Genomic DNA, 13,556 nt, shown 5'->3' with positions numbered 1-13,556 from the left:
ATATTAAAGTATAATTGTTTGCAGACATTGCCCTTTTATTATTATTTGTATTATTATAAGCAAGCTGTCTTATGGGAAATTTTCATTCCTTATTTTCTTCTTGTAATACAATGGGTTTCATATCAGCATGTTGTTTGGACTAGGAATAATATTAACAAATGATAGATTATATATTGATATAAACTTATATGTAAATAATATTCAAATGAAAGACTTATAGTGGGACTACATATTTGTGAACACATTTGCTAAAGCAAAAGTTCTTGAGTTTAAATTTTAATCCTTTAGGTTGTCTCTGATTCAAATTCAAAGCAGTTAACTGGTACCTGACTGGTTATGGACAGTAAAAGCTGTTTGATATTTTCCTGACCATACAATTTATTAATATGGAAGGGCAACAAAACTAGGTGAAATCTACTTCAGCACCATATTCTTAAAAACTATTTATAGTTCGCCAGTTTAAGTCAATTATTAAATTAAGGTAACAATAATTAGTTTCCGCATACACCATCACACACAACCAGTGCTGAAAAAAATAAACATAACAAACTTTATAAATTTCTTTTTTAATTACATTCAGAACTAATATATTAAAAAAAAAGTTGTTCAATATGAACAAGTTTTCTTGGGTCCAACATGTATCCTTGGACTAGTTGGATCTAATAGGTATGTGTAGGCCATTTTCAGTCAAGCCTGACCACTGTTGAAGAATACTGTATATTAAGTCTTCAGAACTGGAGGATTCAGTGATAAGAGTTTTTAAAAGGAACTTCATCTGACTTATCTTCTCTGTATGTAGTATCTAAAAAAAAAAACATAAATAAATTTCACAAACTGTTATATTAAACTCATTACATTTATATACTTTAACATTTTATGGTATAATTAAAAATATTTGTCTGTCTTATAAAAATCATAAAGCAATGATGGGACTATTTATGCATGGGATTGTATGGGCTATCTAATTATTACCATTCATTAAATATATAGATCTAAGATTTTCTTTTAATATTTTAATGTAAGGAGTTTGTCATTAAATACAATAGGTCTTCAAAAGTGTCAAAAGTCATGTATATATCATAAAAAAAAACAAAATTAAAAATGTATCAATAAAGGTCTACTACTTATGTTTAGCCACCTCAAGAATTAGTTGAAAATTTATATTCAAACTAGGCTACTAAAACTATCATCAATTCATACACCTACTAGAATAAATAAGTATAATTATATTGATTTGAATAGTAAGTTAATCCATCTATGACAATTGACACCTTTTGGCTTAATTAACTATTCTGCATTTTTTAATAAGTTCAAAAGATAACTACAGGAGACTAAGAGTAGACTAAGTCATATATTAATTAAGTAGAACTAAAATAAGACAGCTCTTCACAAGTAAGCCTACTGTTCTATTCAGTAATTTTTACAATTATTAAACTAATGTAGATTAAACTTAAATTTTGGATATTATTTAATGCACTAGTCTGTAACCTTTTATTTAGGCTGCATGTAATTTTTAGTTTAAAATTGTAGCCTTATTAAGCTTAGTTATAGTAGTTAACTGTGTTTAACTTACATACTAATACTAACTACCTGCGCTATCACAGGCCTACTACTACCTACTAAAACTAAAATTAATATGGCAACTGTAAAAAATTAAGCATACTTTATTTTTTTACAATACTATTCTATACCTACAGACCTACTGCTATTAAATATGAATCTATTAGTTATTAGACCAACATAAGTTATCATACGTCTAATTAGTAATTTAATAATTACCTCTAAATAGGCCCTAATTCATAATACTAATGTAACTGAAGTATTCAGCAGTATCATAGCCTAAATTATCTAAAATAAAATGTATTCATTTGTACAAATCTAGTAATTTAAGAAGTATTAACTATTAAAATTATATTAATATAGAACTTATTGGCCTACTAAATAACTGAGTCACTAATGTCATGATTTTGCGATTATGAGGTTGTGTATTATACCTAATAACTATACTTTGAATAGAGTAACTATACTTTATTAATACTACTAAATAGTAAATATATTTAAACAAGTAGGCTCTAACTAATTAGACTAATCATTAATTAGACTACATGTATATACTGCCCTACTAATTACTATACGACAAGTCTAAAACTATCTATACCAGCGACACTTTGTAATAATATAAAATATAGGCCTAATTTAATTTATCTATTATTATAATTAACTGAAATATAGAGTATAAGATAGACGCTAGTATAGCAATACTAAAACTTAAAACTATATCTAGATCTAGTCTAAATCCACCACACTAGTCAGACGGTCTACTTTATTTCTATTGGGCCTACTATTAGTAAATTAAATTAGTATCACTACTATACTTAGATTCAGATACTAGATTCTAGATACGATACTATCTATTACAGTTCTAGATTCTACTATTTATTAGTACAATCATTAGGCCTATAGAATATTTATACTAAATACTTATTGATTTTATTGAATAGCCTAAAAATAGATCTATCTAGATATATTTTTTAAACAGATAATCTTTCTAGTCAATCTAGTCTGGATCTAGGTCTAGATCAACTTAATAAATTTAATACTTAGGCCTAGGGCCTCCCCTATAATATAGTATTAAGTAGTATTTAGTATTATTTAATATATTTAAGTTCCTTACGCTAAGGCTTAGCTAACTAACTACTAATAATCTATCTATTATCTAGGCCTATTATTAATAATAATATTAGACTTACTAGATCTAGATCTAGTAGACTCTCTAGTCTAGACTAGTATTTTTATATTTAATAATTTATTAAACATATTAAAAAGCCGTAGCATACTATAGATAGATCTAGATCTCTAGATCTAGATCTAGAATCTAATAGTATCATGGCGTAGAAGAGCAGGCCTAACAAAAATTATGAAACTTGCGTTAAAAACCGTCTAATATCTATCTAATAATAATATTATAATAGATCTAGACTTACTAGATCTAGTAGACTCTCTATTCTAGACTAGTATTTTTATATTTAATAATTTATTAAACATATTAAAAAGCCGTAGCATACTATAGAATAGATAGATCTAGAGATCTAGATCTAGATCTAGATCTAGAATCTTAGTAGTATCAATCATGGCGTAGAAGAGCAGGCCTAACAAAAATTATGAAACTTGCGTTAAAAACACTTTAAAAAAAAAGGTAGATTAACAATTAATAAGAATAATGTTAATAATGTTAGATCTTAATAATCTGAGCATAACAGTCATAAAAAAATAAGCCAACTGTAATGAAAGGGGATACAAACGAATTTTTAAAGCTTGAATCGAACTGAAAATCTTCCCTTGTTCGCCATTTTGTTTATTTTGATTACCTTGTCCGTATTTATCATGGATAACAAATGTTATGACTTGCATCGTTTACCTCTCCCTGGCCACTTAAGTTCAGTTCAAGGTGGGGTTGAGGGCGGTTTTATAAAATATGTAAATTAGTACAATTATTCAAAATTATTTTTAACGGCTTCTGTTCAACACAAAAATATGAAAATGAGTGTAATCGATGGTTCCTAATCGACTTTAATTTTTAAAATTGTAGCTATAATTTTATCGCTTGCCATATTTTTTAAAATAATTTTTTAAAAATTTAGTATGATTACATAGACTTTTCCTACCTATTGTGACATACATTATGTCAATTTACCAATGGCTATGTAAAGCTACACAGGCGACCTTTCTGTCTCAGGATGGTTTAATTCGACACCTGATTAAATCTTACAGGTTTTATGGACTTAAAATATATGCTGGGGATTATCAAGACACTCATTTTGACAGATTCTGAAGCAAGAATTAACTCAATGCTCTACAATGGACATCGGCTCAAGCTTTCATTTCACACTATTGCTTCAAAGCTGTCATGCTTTTTTAAAGATGTACTATTAAGATACTGAACATACAGTGGACATATTATACAAATAATGCTCCCAACTTACATCAAAATTAAGAGCAGTAAATTGTTGTAGCTTTATATAATATTTCCATAGATAAGGGTTAGGAAGAATACTTTTCTTGACAGTACATTGTGATTTGTGGATAAGCCAACAGTAGGGTATGCAATTATGAGCTTTGGCTGATCACTGACAGGTTACACACGGTTTTGATTTATATATTTTAATATTCTGGTCAGTGGGCCAGATGGATTAGTTTATGTGGTGGATGAAAGTGATCAGTTAATAAACCTGTTATGTCCTTCGGTAAACAATTAAGTACTAGAACTAAATTTTTTCACCTTTGAGATATAACTAAAGTTAATTTCTATATTTAATTTCAAGATTATTGAGAAAAGAATCCATATATGTTAGAAATAAAAATTCCAACAAGGTATTGCCAATTAGACTCTTCGTGAGTTGGTTTGAGAGTTAGGTAATGTTTCACTTATCCATCCTGTTTCTTTGGATTATAATCCACCATTATTTTCCAACCATTCTATCAACCATACAAAGTATATCAGATTAGCATTAATTTTATTAGAAGTACTGCATATATTTCAATTTGATCTGTTCATTATCTTTACTTATGTGTGGGTTTGATTCCATGTTTACCTATGTTTGCTACTTGTAGTGTAAAAAGTATTTGCCAAAGGACCAAATAGTATAAATAATGTCATTTAATTTGTGAAAAATCCATTTGTAGACTCAGTGCATTCAAAATTGTCACGTTTGAACATATATGGTTTTAGTACAATAAAATATACACATTTACTCTATAGCTCTTATCAATTATTTTTTTCTTTATAGGGACTGTTGATTTTAATTTTTTTGTGTTTTTTTTAAAAACGAAATTATCAGATTTTAGGCTACAAAACTAAAACCAACTGTTAACACTTAAAACTCTTCTGTAATATTAAGGAAAAATCAAATACCTACACAATGATATATAACACATGTGTGTGCTGAAGTTCTAACTTTACTTATGGTAAAAAAAAGCAAGCATACTACAGGCTACTGAAAATATCACTAAAAACCCTCAGTCTGTTGAGAAACACTTTTTACTGTGTATAGAATTTCGTTCACTTTAATGAAACGGTGTTTATGTTGTCGGTATTTTTGAAACCGGAAATATGGTAAATTACCACTTCCGGTTATCGGAGGTAATTAAAAAAAATTAAAATCATCCAAGTATAAGATCTAGGGCTTACATCTTAAATTTGATTTACCTAACTGAAAGAGTACTCTAGTTATAGTGTTTATACGGAAAAAGAGTAAAGTACTACTTCTGGTTACAAGAAATCGTCCAAAAGTGGAAAGAAACTTAACTTGTGCATTCAATGTGGAATTTCGTCCACGTAATTTAAACGTTACTCTAGTTGTTGTCTTTTAAGAAAGAGGAAGTAGAGTATTACAACTCCAGGATACTTGAAATGTGATGTAAAACTTATAAATGAAATTTCGCCAACTTCATAGATGCGGTACACATTTTATCGTGTTTAGATACGGACATGCACTGACAAAAATTGCAAAACCAGGTTTCCCCGGAAGGATGTGAATCATCGATATGTGTCGAAATCTCGATTTTAGATTTTCTGCACGATTACAATACATTAATTATATTCCGTAAATGATAAAGTAGGGAGGTGTAAAACGGCGAAAACTATAAAAAAAAATCATTTAGTTTTTGTGCACGATTACAATACCTTCTCTATACTTTTTAAACAAGAAAGTAAAAAGGTCACAGAGCTAAAAGTACTGATTTGTAATTTAAATATCCTTTAAATAAAGATCCGTCATTTTGGTGATTAGTGCCAAATCACAACAACGCTTAACGGCTATACTAGTACTCGTATAAAGACAAACATCAACAAGTTTATTCTCATAAACCTGAGCAGCAGCAACTTGACTAATATAGACACATGTCAAGATGAAAATATTGAATTTACAAAGTTACGGGGAACATTACTTACGCCATATCTTCACCGATGACGTCCATTTTATTCTTTGTGTTCAGTAGCATGACAGAAGGGAGCCATATTTCATCTCTAAGAGGACGAATAGATTCTCGTCCTTTGAAATGATTGGGATCACAGCGAAACAGCTGTTTAAGTAATAATTAATACATGAGCATGTTAAGCTATTTAAATACAAACTAAAACACATTTTGAACGCATTATTGAAGATAAGTGTACACAAGTTTTATAGAAATGTATATTTGAATTATATGTTACCTAAGCATGTAGCACGTGTTACCAGTGTTTAATGTGTTACCTGTATGTTACCTTTTTAAAACGTGTTATCTTTGTTAACTATGTTATCTTTGTTGAATTTGATACCTGATAAATTGTGCAACTTGTATTCATGGTGTAATTTTGTTACATATTTTAACTTCTTTAGTAAACTGTGTTAACTGTATTAAAACTGTTGAATGTGGTACATCCGATTAATGTTGCCTGCGTTGAGTGTTTTGGGTTATTTAAATATTTTGTTTTCTGTAACAGATGTAGTACCTGTGTTAAAAGGTTCCCTGTGTTTTATGTGTTTCATAATATGAATGTGTTAATTGTATTGTTACTTGAAATATGTCAAGTAGCGTAAAGCTTACAGACGAATGACGACCTGTTTTGAAAGTTTTACCTCATCTTTCCAAGAGAATTCGAAATTCCCATTAAAACTGATGAACTGCAAAGCAGGATTGACTTCATTCAAACCCAGTAGGCTAAACTTTACACCAACAGTCAAAATATCCGATTTATTCAAGACAGGAACTTCTTTTTTGTTGTAACACGAGCTGTCTGGGTTTTGATTCTTTGCAGCTGAAGTTTGTGAATATTTTTCGTTTGGATTCATCCAGGTGACCAATAGCAAGAAAATAACCGGCATCAGAATGGTTTTTAAACCCATTGCTGCTGCCAAAGTTTTTCAGGTCCAAGTTCTTAAAACCAGTTTATAGAGTCTCCGTTGTTTATATCCAAGACAGTAGAGATTAGTAAGTTTTCTATAATTTCATCTTTTTTTTTAAAAAAAGAAAAACAATCTAAAATAATTTGCAATTTGGACTATTTAAGTAACACTACACCGCCGTCTTCAGAAGATGGTGAGAGTTCTGTAAGGCATTTCAAATTGTCAAGCGAAGAACCATCGTGTCACTATCTTGTATGTTCACTGCCACCAGAGAGGAACTTGTGAGAAAACACAAGAGGACCCAAATAAGTTGAGATGATAACGGCGGTTGATTTCCAGATTGGCCTGAAAAGGAAAAATAGTATGGCTGGGATTAAGAACAAAAATGAAGAAGGTTTTATGCACTGATGTCTATGTCTATGTCTATGTCTATGTCTATGTCTATGTCTATGTCTATGTCTATGTCTATGTCTATGTCTATGTCTATGTCTATGTCTATGTCTATGTCTATGTCTATGTCTATGTCTATGTCTATGTCTATGTCTATGTCTATGTCTATGTCTATGTCTATGTCTATGTCTATGTCTATGTCTATGTCTATGTCTATGTCTATGTCTATGTCTATGTCTATGTCTATGTCTATGTCTATGTCTATGTCTATGTCTATGTCTATGTCTATGTCTATGTCTATGTCTATGTCTATGTCTATGTCTATGTCTATGTCTATGTCTATGTCTATGTCTATGTCTATGTCTATGTCTATGTCTATGTCTATGTCTATGTCTATGTCTATGTCTATGTCTATGTCTATGTCTATGTCTATGTCTATGTCTATGTCTATGTCTATGTCTATGTCTATGTCTATGTCTATGTCTATGTCTATGTCTATGTCTATGTCTATGTCTATGTCTATGTCTATGTCTATGTCTATGTCTATGTCTATGTCTATGTCTATGTCTATGTCTATGTCTATGTCTATGTCTATGTCTATGTCTATGTCTATGTCTATGTCTATGTCTATGTCTATGTCTATGTCTATGTCTATGTCTATGTCTATGTCTATGTCTATGTCTATGTCTATGTCTATGTCTATGTCTATGTCTATGTCTATGTCTATGTCTATGTCTATGTCTATGTCTATGTCTATGTCTATGTCTATGTCTATGTCTATGTCTATGTCTATGTCTATGTCTATGTCTATGTCTATGTCTATGTCTATGTCTATGTCTATGTCTATGTCTATGTCTATGTCTATGTCTATGTCTATGTCTATGTCTATGTCTATGTCTATGTCTATGTCTATGTCTATGTCTATGTCTATGTCTATGTCTATGTCTATGTCTATGTCTATGTCTATGTCTATGTCTATGTCTATGTCTATGTCTATGTCTATGTCTATGTCTATGTCTATGTCTATGTCTATGTCTATGTCTATGTCTATGTCTATGTCTATGTCTATGTCTATGTCTATGTCTATGTCTATGTCTATGTCTATGTCTATGTCTATGTCTATGTCTATGTCTATGTCTATGTCTATGTCTATGTCTATGTCTATGTCTATGTCTATGTCTATGTCTATGTCTATGTCTATGTCTATGTCTATGTCTATGTCTATGTCTATGTCTATGTCTATGTCTATGTCTATGTCTATGTCTATGTCTATGTCTATGTCTATGTCTATGTCTATGTCTATGTCTATGTCTATGTCTATGTCTATGTCTATGTCTATGTCTATGTCTATGTCTATGTCTATGTCTATGTCTATGTCTATGTCTATGTCTATGTCTATGTCTATGTCTATGTCTATGTCTATGTCTATGTCTATGTCTATGTCTATGTCTATGTCTATGTCTATGTCTATGTCTATGTCTATGTCTATGTCTATGTCTATGTCTATGTCTATGTCTATGTCTATGTCTATGTCTATGTCTATGTCTATGTCTATGTCTATGTCTATGTCTATGTCTATGTCTATGTCTATGTCTATGTCTATGTCTATGTATATGTATATGTATATGTATATGTATATGTATATGTATATGTATATGTATATGTATATGTATATGTATATGTATATGTATATGTATATGTATATGTATATGTATATGTATATGTATATGTATATGTATATGTATATGTATATGTATATGTATATGTATATGTATATGTATATGTATATGTATATGTATATGTATATGTATATGTATATGTATATGTATATGTATATGTATATGTATATGTATATGTATATGTATATGTATATGTATATGTATATGTATATGTATATGTATATGTATATGTATATGTATATGTATATGTATATGTATATGTATATGTATATGTATATGTATATGTATATGTATATGTATATGTATATGTATATGTATATGTATATGTATATGTATATGTATATGTATATGTATATGTATATGTATATGTATATGTATATGTATAGTTATATGTGTATGTATATGTATATGTATATGTATATGTATATGTATATGTATATGTATATGTATATGTATATGTATATGTATATGTATATGTATATGTATATGTATATGTATATGTATATGTATATGTATATGTATATGTATATGTATATGTATATGTATATGTATATGTATATGTATATGTATATGTATATGTATATGTATATGTATATGTATATGTATATGTATATGTATATGTATATGTATATGTATATGTATATGTATATGTATATGTATATGTATATGTATATGTATATGTATATGTATATGTATATGTATATGTATATGTATATGTATATGTATATGTATATGTATATGTATATGTATATGTATATGTATATGTATATGTATATGTATATGTATATGTATATGTATATGTATATGTATATGTATATGTATATGTATATGTCCATGTCCATGTCCATGTCCATGTCCATGTCCATGTCCACATCCATGTCCATGTCTATGTCTATGTCTAAGGCTACGGCTACGGCTACGGCTACAACTACAATTTGAACAAGCGCTAGGACTCGGTTGGAAATGTGACTGAGGCTCGGATGTTTCCGATTAAGCCTTAGCATTAACTTTAAAATTGTTCCTCTGGAATACCTTAAATCTCGCCGCACCGCCCCGCTGTGGGCCAAACTTTACTCAATAAAAAAGTCGATGCCCTAGTTACATTAAAATATAACACCTTGACCTAGCTGCGCCGGAGGGGGGGGGGGGGAGGTAGGGGGGGGGGGGGTAATGGAATACGGTAAGGAGGAAGGTTTATTTCTCAATGGCCCACACGTCTTCTAGAATGTAAATTTTGTTCTGAAAATACGTTTTCTTAAAGTAGTACGCGCTTTGGCGCAAGAATAATAAAATGTTGCGATCAGCACCTTATTGTCTTTGTAATAAAAATAATGATAATGAACAATTATTTCTCTACATGTTTCATAGGTTTACATTAAAATATTTTGGTGGGGGAATCTTGGTAACCATGATGACAACGGCCATCTTTAAAATTGAACCTTTTGTACGATTCTTACTGTGCATAAAGTATCACGTTTTAAGCCCAATAAAGTATCACGTTTTAAGCCCAATAAAAAAAAAATTATTGCTAATACTCAGCTTTACATTTTAAGAGCAGATCTTAAAACTAATTCATTATGAATTTGCAATATATGGTTCTAGATAAAACAGTAAGTTTTTGAGTATTGAATCAATTAAATTTTGTGTTCTTCCACCAATGCTTACTGTATTTCTATGGCTACAAATATAATCATCATCCTTTCCCGTTCATGGCCAAAACACACGGGGCAAAATAAATTGAGTTCTTCTGTTTAAGAGAAACTGAACCACCCCCCCCCCTCTATGAAAAACCTCTACCCTCCCCCGAACGAAATACAATTTATATAGAAATTTTTTTTTTACCAGTGTCCGCCCCCCCCCCCTTTCCCGGAAATGTTAATCCGCTCCTAAAATTTCGTGTGCACCCTCCCCCCTACCCGGAGAAAAAAGTCTGGAAGAAACACTGGGTGCAAAGCTGCAGGTATGCACGATTTATCGCGGTGGCGTAGCTACGGCTTAGCAAGCCCAGGCAAGGCATAAGAGCCCTGTGAGCATAGGGGCCCTTTTTGTCTATTAGACAAATGTAAAATTTGACATTGGAAATTTAATGTTTGTTTTAGATAAACCATTTAAAAAAAATAGAAATCTAGTTTCTGTAGAAGTAGAGGTAATCCGTCTATAGTGTAGGCAGTGGCATTCAATGGGGGGAGTGGCGTACAGGGCCCTTATTTATCGCTACACAGCCTTACCCCTATAACTAACTCTATGTGCGGCAGGGCAAGCCATTGGGAGAATTGGCCTATAAATAAAGGCGTTTCTCCCCGACACTTGACTGGCACCTTAATTACAATAGGCACGGTCAGGTCATGTGATCGCGGTCAGGTCATGTGATCGCGGTCAGGTCATGTGATCGCGGTCAGGTAGTGTAAAACTGTATTTTGAATATTGAGTCTTTTAACAACCGGCAGACGTACGTTTAAATGCGCCCTTTAAAACCTCACCTGAACGGGAAGTTCCCTCACCCCTCCCTACCACCCCCTCCCTCCAGGGTACTCCACCCCATTGAACATTTATAGATGTCTTTTATATAATCAGAGCCGGTGTTTGGTGGTGCGAAGCAATGAAATACAGCTAGAAGCCTATATATAAAAATAGTTATATATATATATATATATATATATATATATATATATATATATAAATCAATGTATATTAATATATATAATATCTATATATATATATATATATATATATATATATATATATATATATATATATATATATATATATATATATATATATATATATATATATATATATATATATATATATATATATATATATATATATATATATATATATATATATACATGTAATTTGCTCCTGGTAACAGTATATTCAGTTTCTGTATGAATTTCCGATTGTAAAGAATGACTTAAAGGAAAATATGAGGATAAAAACAAAATTAAAACTTTCAAATTACTTTTCACAAAGTGTAGTTGTTTCGAAAGTGAATTTTTAAAAAGCTTAACAGCTTTTATGATGTTTCTATACGCTTATAGTCTCAACTATTGCGAGGTCAGACAGCAAATCGAAGGTTATCAAAAGTTTTATGAGGAATTTTATTAGCCAAAATAGTCTACTTGGTCTGATTAGCCTGAGTAAAGAACATACAAAAGCTGCTAGAGTAGATTTCATTGTGCAAAAATAAATGTAAAAAATTAAAAACGAGAAAAAAAAAACAATCTAAATAAATAATGAGCAACGTTGTAATATTTAATGTTTTGTTTCTTAGCCTACAGGTTTAAAGCTTACAATATGTTTTTCTCTATAAAAGTGATATGAAATAATATGTAACTAACTTTACGGGTTAAATTAAACTACAAAATAATAACACTATATAAATGTACAATCCCTAATGTACACTAAAGTAATGGTTAGCGAAGGGGCCCAAAAACAGTAGTGTAGCGAGGGGGGGGGGGGGGGGGGAGGGGGCGAGATGGGACACATGTCCCCGGGCGCCGACCTTAGGGGGCGCCTAAATGGGTAGGAAAAATAAATTGAAAGGTTGAGGGGGGAGCAAATTAAAAGTTTGAGGGGGGGTGCAAATGAAAATCTTGAGGGGGGTGTAAATCGAAAGTTTGAGGGGGGGGTGCAAATGAAAATCTTGAGGGGGGGGTGTGCAAATCGAAAGTTTGAGGGGGGGTGCAAATCGAAAAGTTTGTCCCCGGGCGCCGGGAAGGGTCGCTACGCCTCTGTCCAAAGATATTATTTCCATAAGAGCCGAACAATCCTAGCTACGCCACTATTTATCGTCAACATAATAATTGTGTTAATTACGTTTGAAGACATTGAAAAGCAATAGCCAACACATTATATTTTCTAATTTATAATAACGTAATTAGGGTAAACAAACCCAGACCTTTAATTTAACATGCACCTAATATCTAAACTTAATACGTCGATTCCTGCTGGCCAATATACACACTGGCGCACAACGTAAGGCCTGATCACGTGACGATGGGACGGTGACAGAATTTCGAGAAAAAAAAAACAACTACGTCCATTATAAAATGAGGCGAACATGCTCCATACCCGCCATACACACCCATTACAGTTTTCTACAATAAATGTGCATGTAGTAATGGAAACTGTTATTAGTTATTAATATAAAATATAAATATAAAATGTATTAAGTTTTGTAAGTGTTAATAAACGTTGCGTGCTTTATTTAAATTTCATTCCCTGCCAACTTAAACCTTATGTTGAGTCAGAGGCGTAGCGAGGGGGGTGGGGGTGGGGGGACGTATGTCCCCGGGCGCCGACCTTGGGGGGGGGGGGCGCCGAATTGAAAGTTTGAGGGGGGTATGAATGAAAAGTTTGAGGGGGGGGGGTGCAAATGAAAAGTTCCAGGGGGGTGCAAATCGAAAAGTTTGTCCCCGGGCGCCGGGTAGGGTCGCTACGCCTCTGTGTTGAGTGCAGCCCATTTTTAATCAGGCCATACACTTTTAAAATCCAGCTAACAACAGAGAAATTAGAACTTTGTCAGAGTACATATAGTTAATCTCCAATCAGAATGTGATGTAATGCACGCTTAGGAGAAAGAATGCTAATGCGTAATTGT

General features: G+C 31.6%; 1 long non-coding RNA gene across 1 annotated transcript; it reads right to left on the bottom strand.

Annotated features, from left to right (window-relative positions):
* Positions 1–550: 550 nt before the first annotated feature.
* Positions 551–3,660, bottom strand: LOC131950965 (uncharacterized). Its single transcript, XR_009388375.1, has 2 exons — positions 3,303–3,660; positions 551–802 (listed from the first exon to the last, which is right to left on the bottom strand). It is a non-coding gene; the product is annotated as an uncharacterized LOC131950965 (long non-coding RNA).
* Between the last annotated feature and the right edge of the window lie 9,896 nt (positions 3,661–13,556).

Source organism: Physella acuta, unplaced genomic scaffold (assembly GCF_028476545.2).
Source record: "Physella acuta isolate Inbredline_101_S28 unplaced genomic scaffold, ASM2847654v3 ptg000793l, whole genome shotgun sequence".
In the NCBI taxonomy this organism is placed as follows: Eukaryota; Metazoa; Mollusca; class Gastropoda; family Physidae; genus Physella; species Physella acuta.
This window is presented reverse-complemented; position numbering and strand designations above follow the sequence as displayed.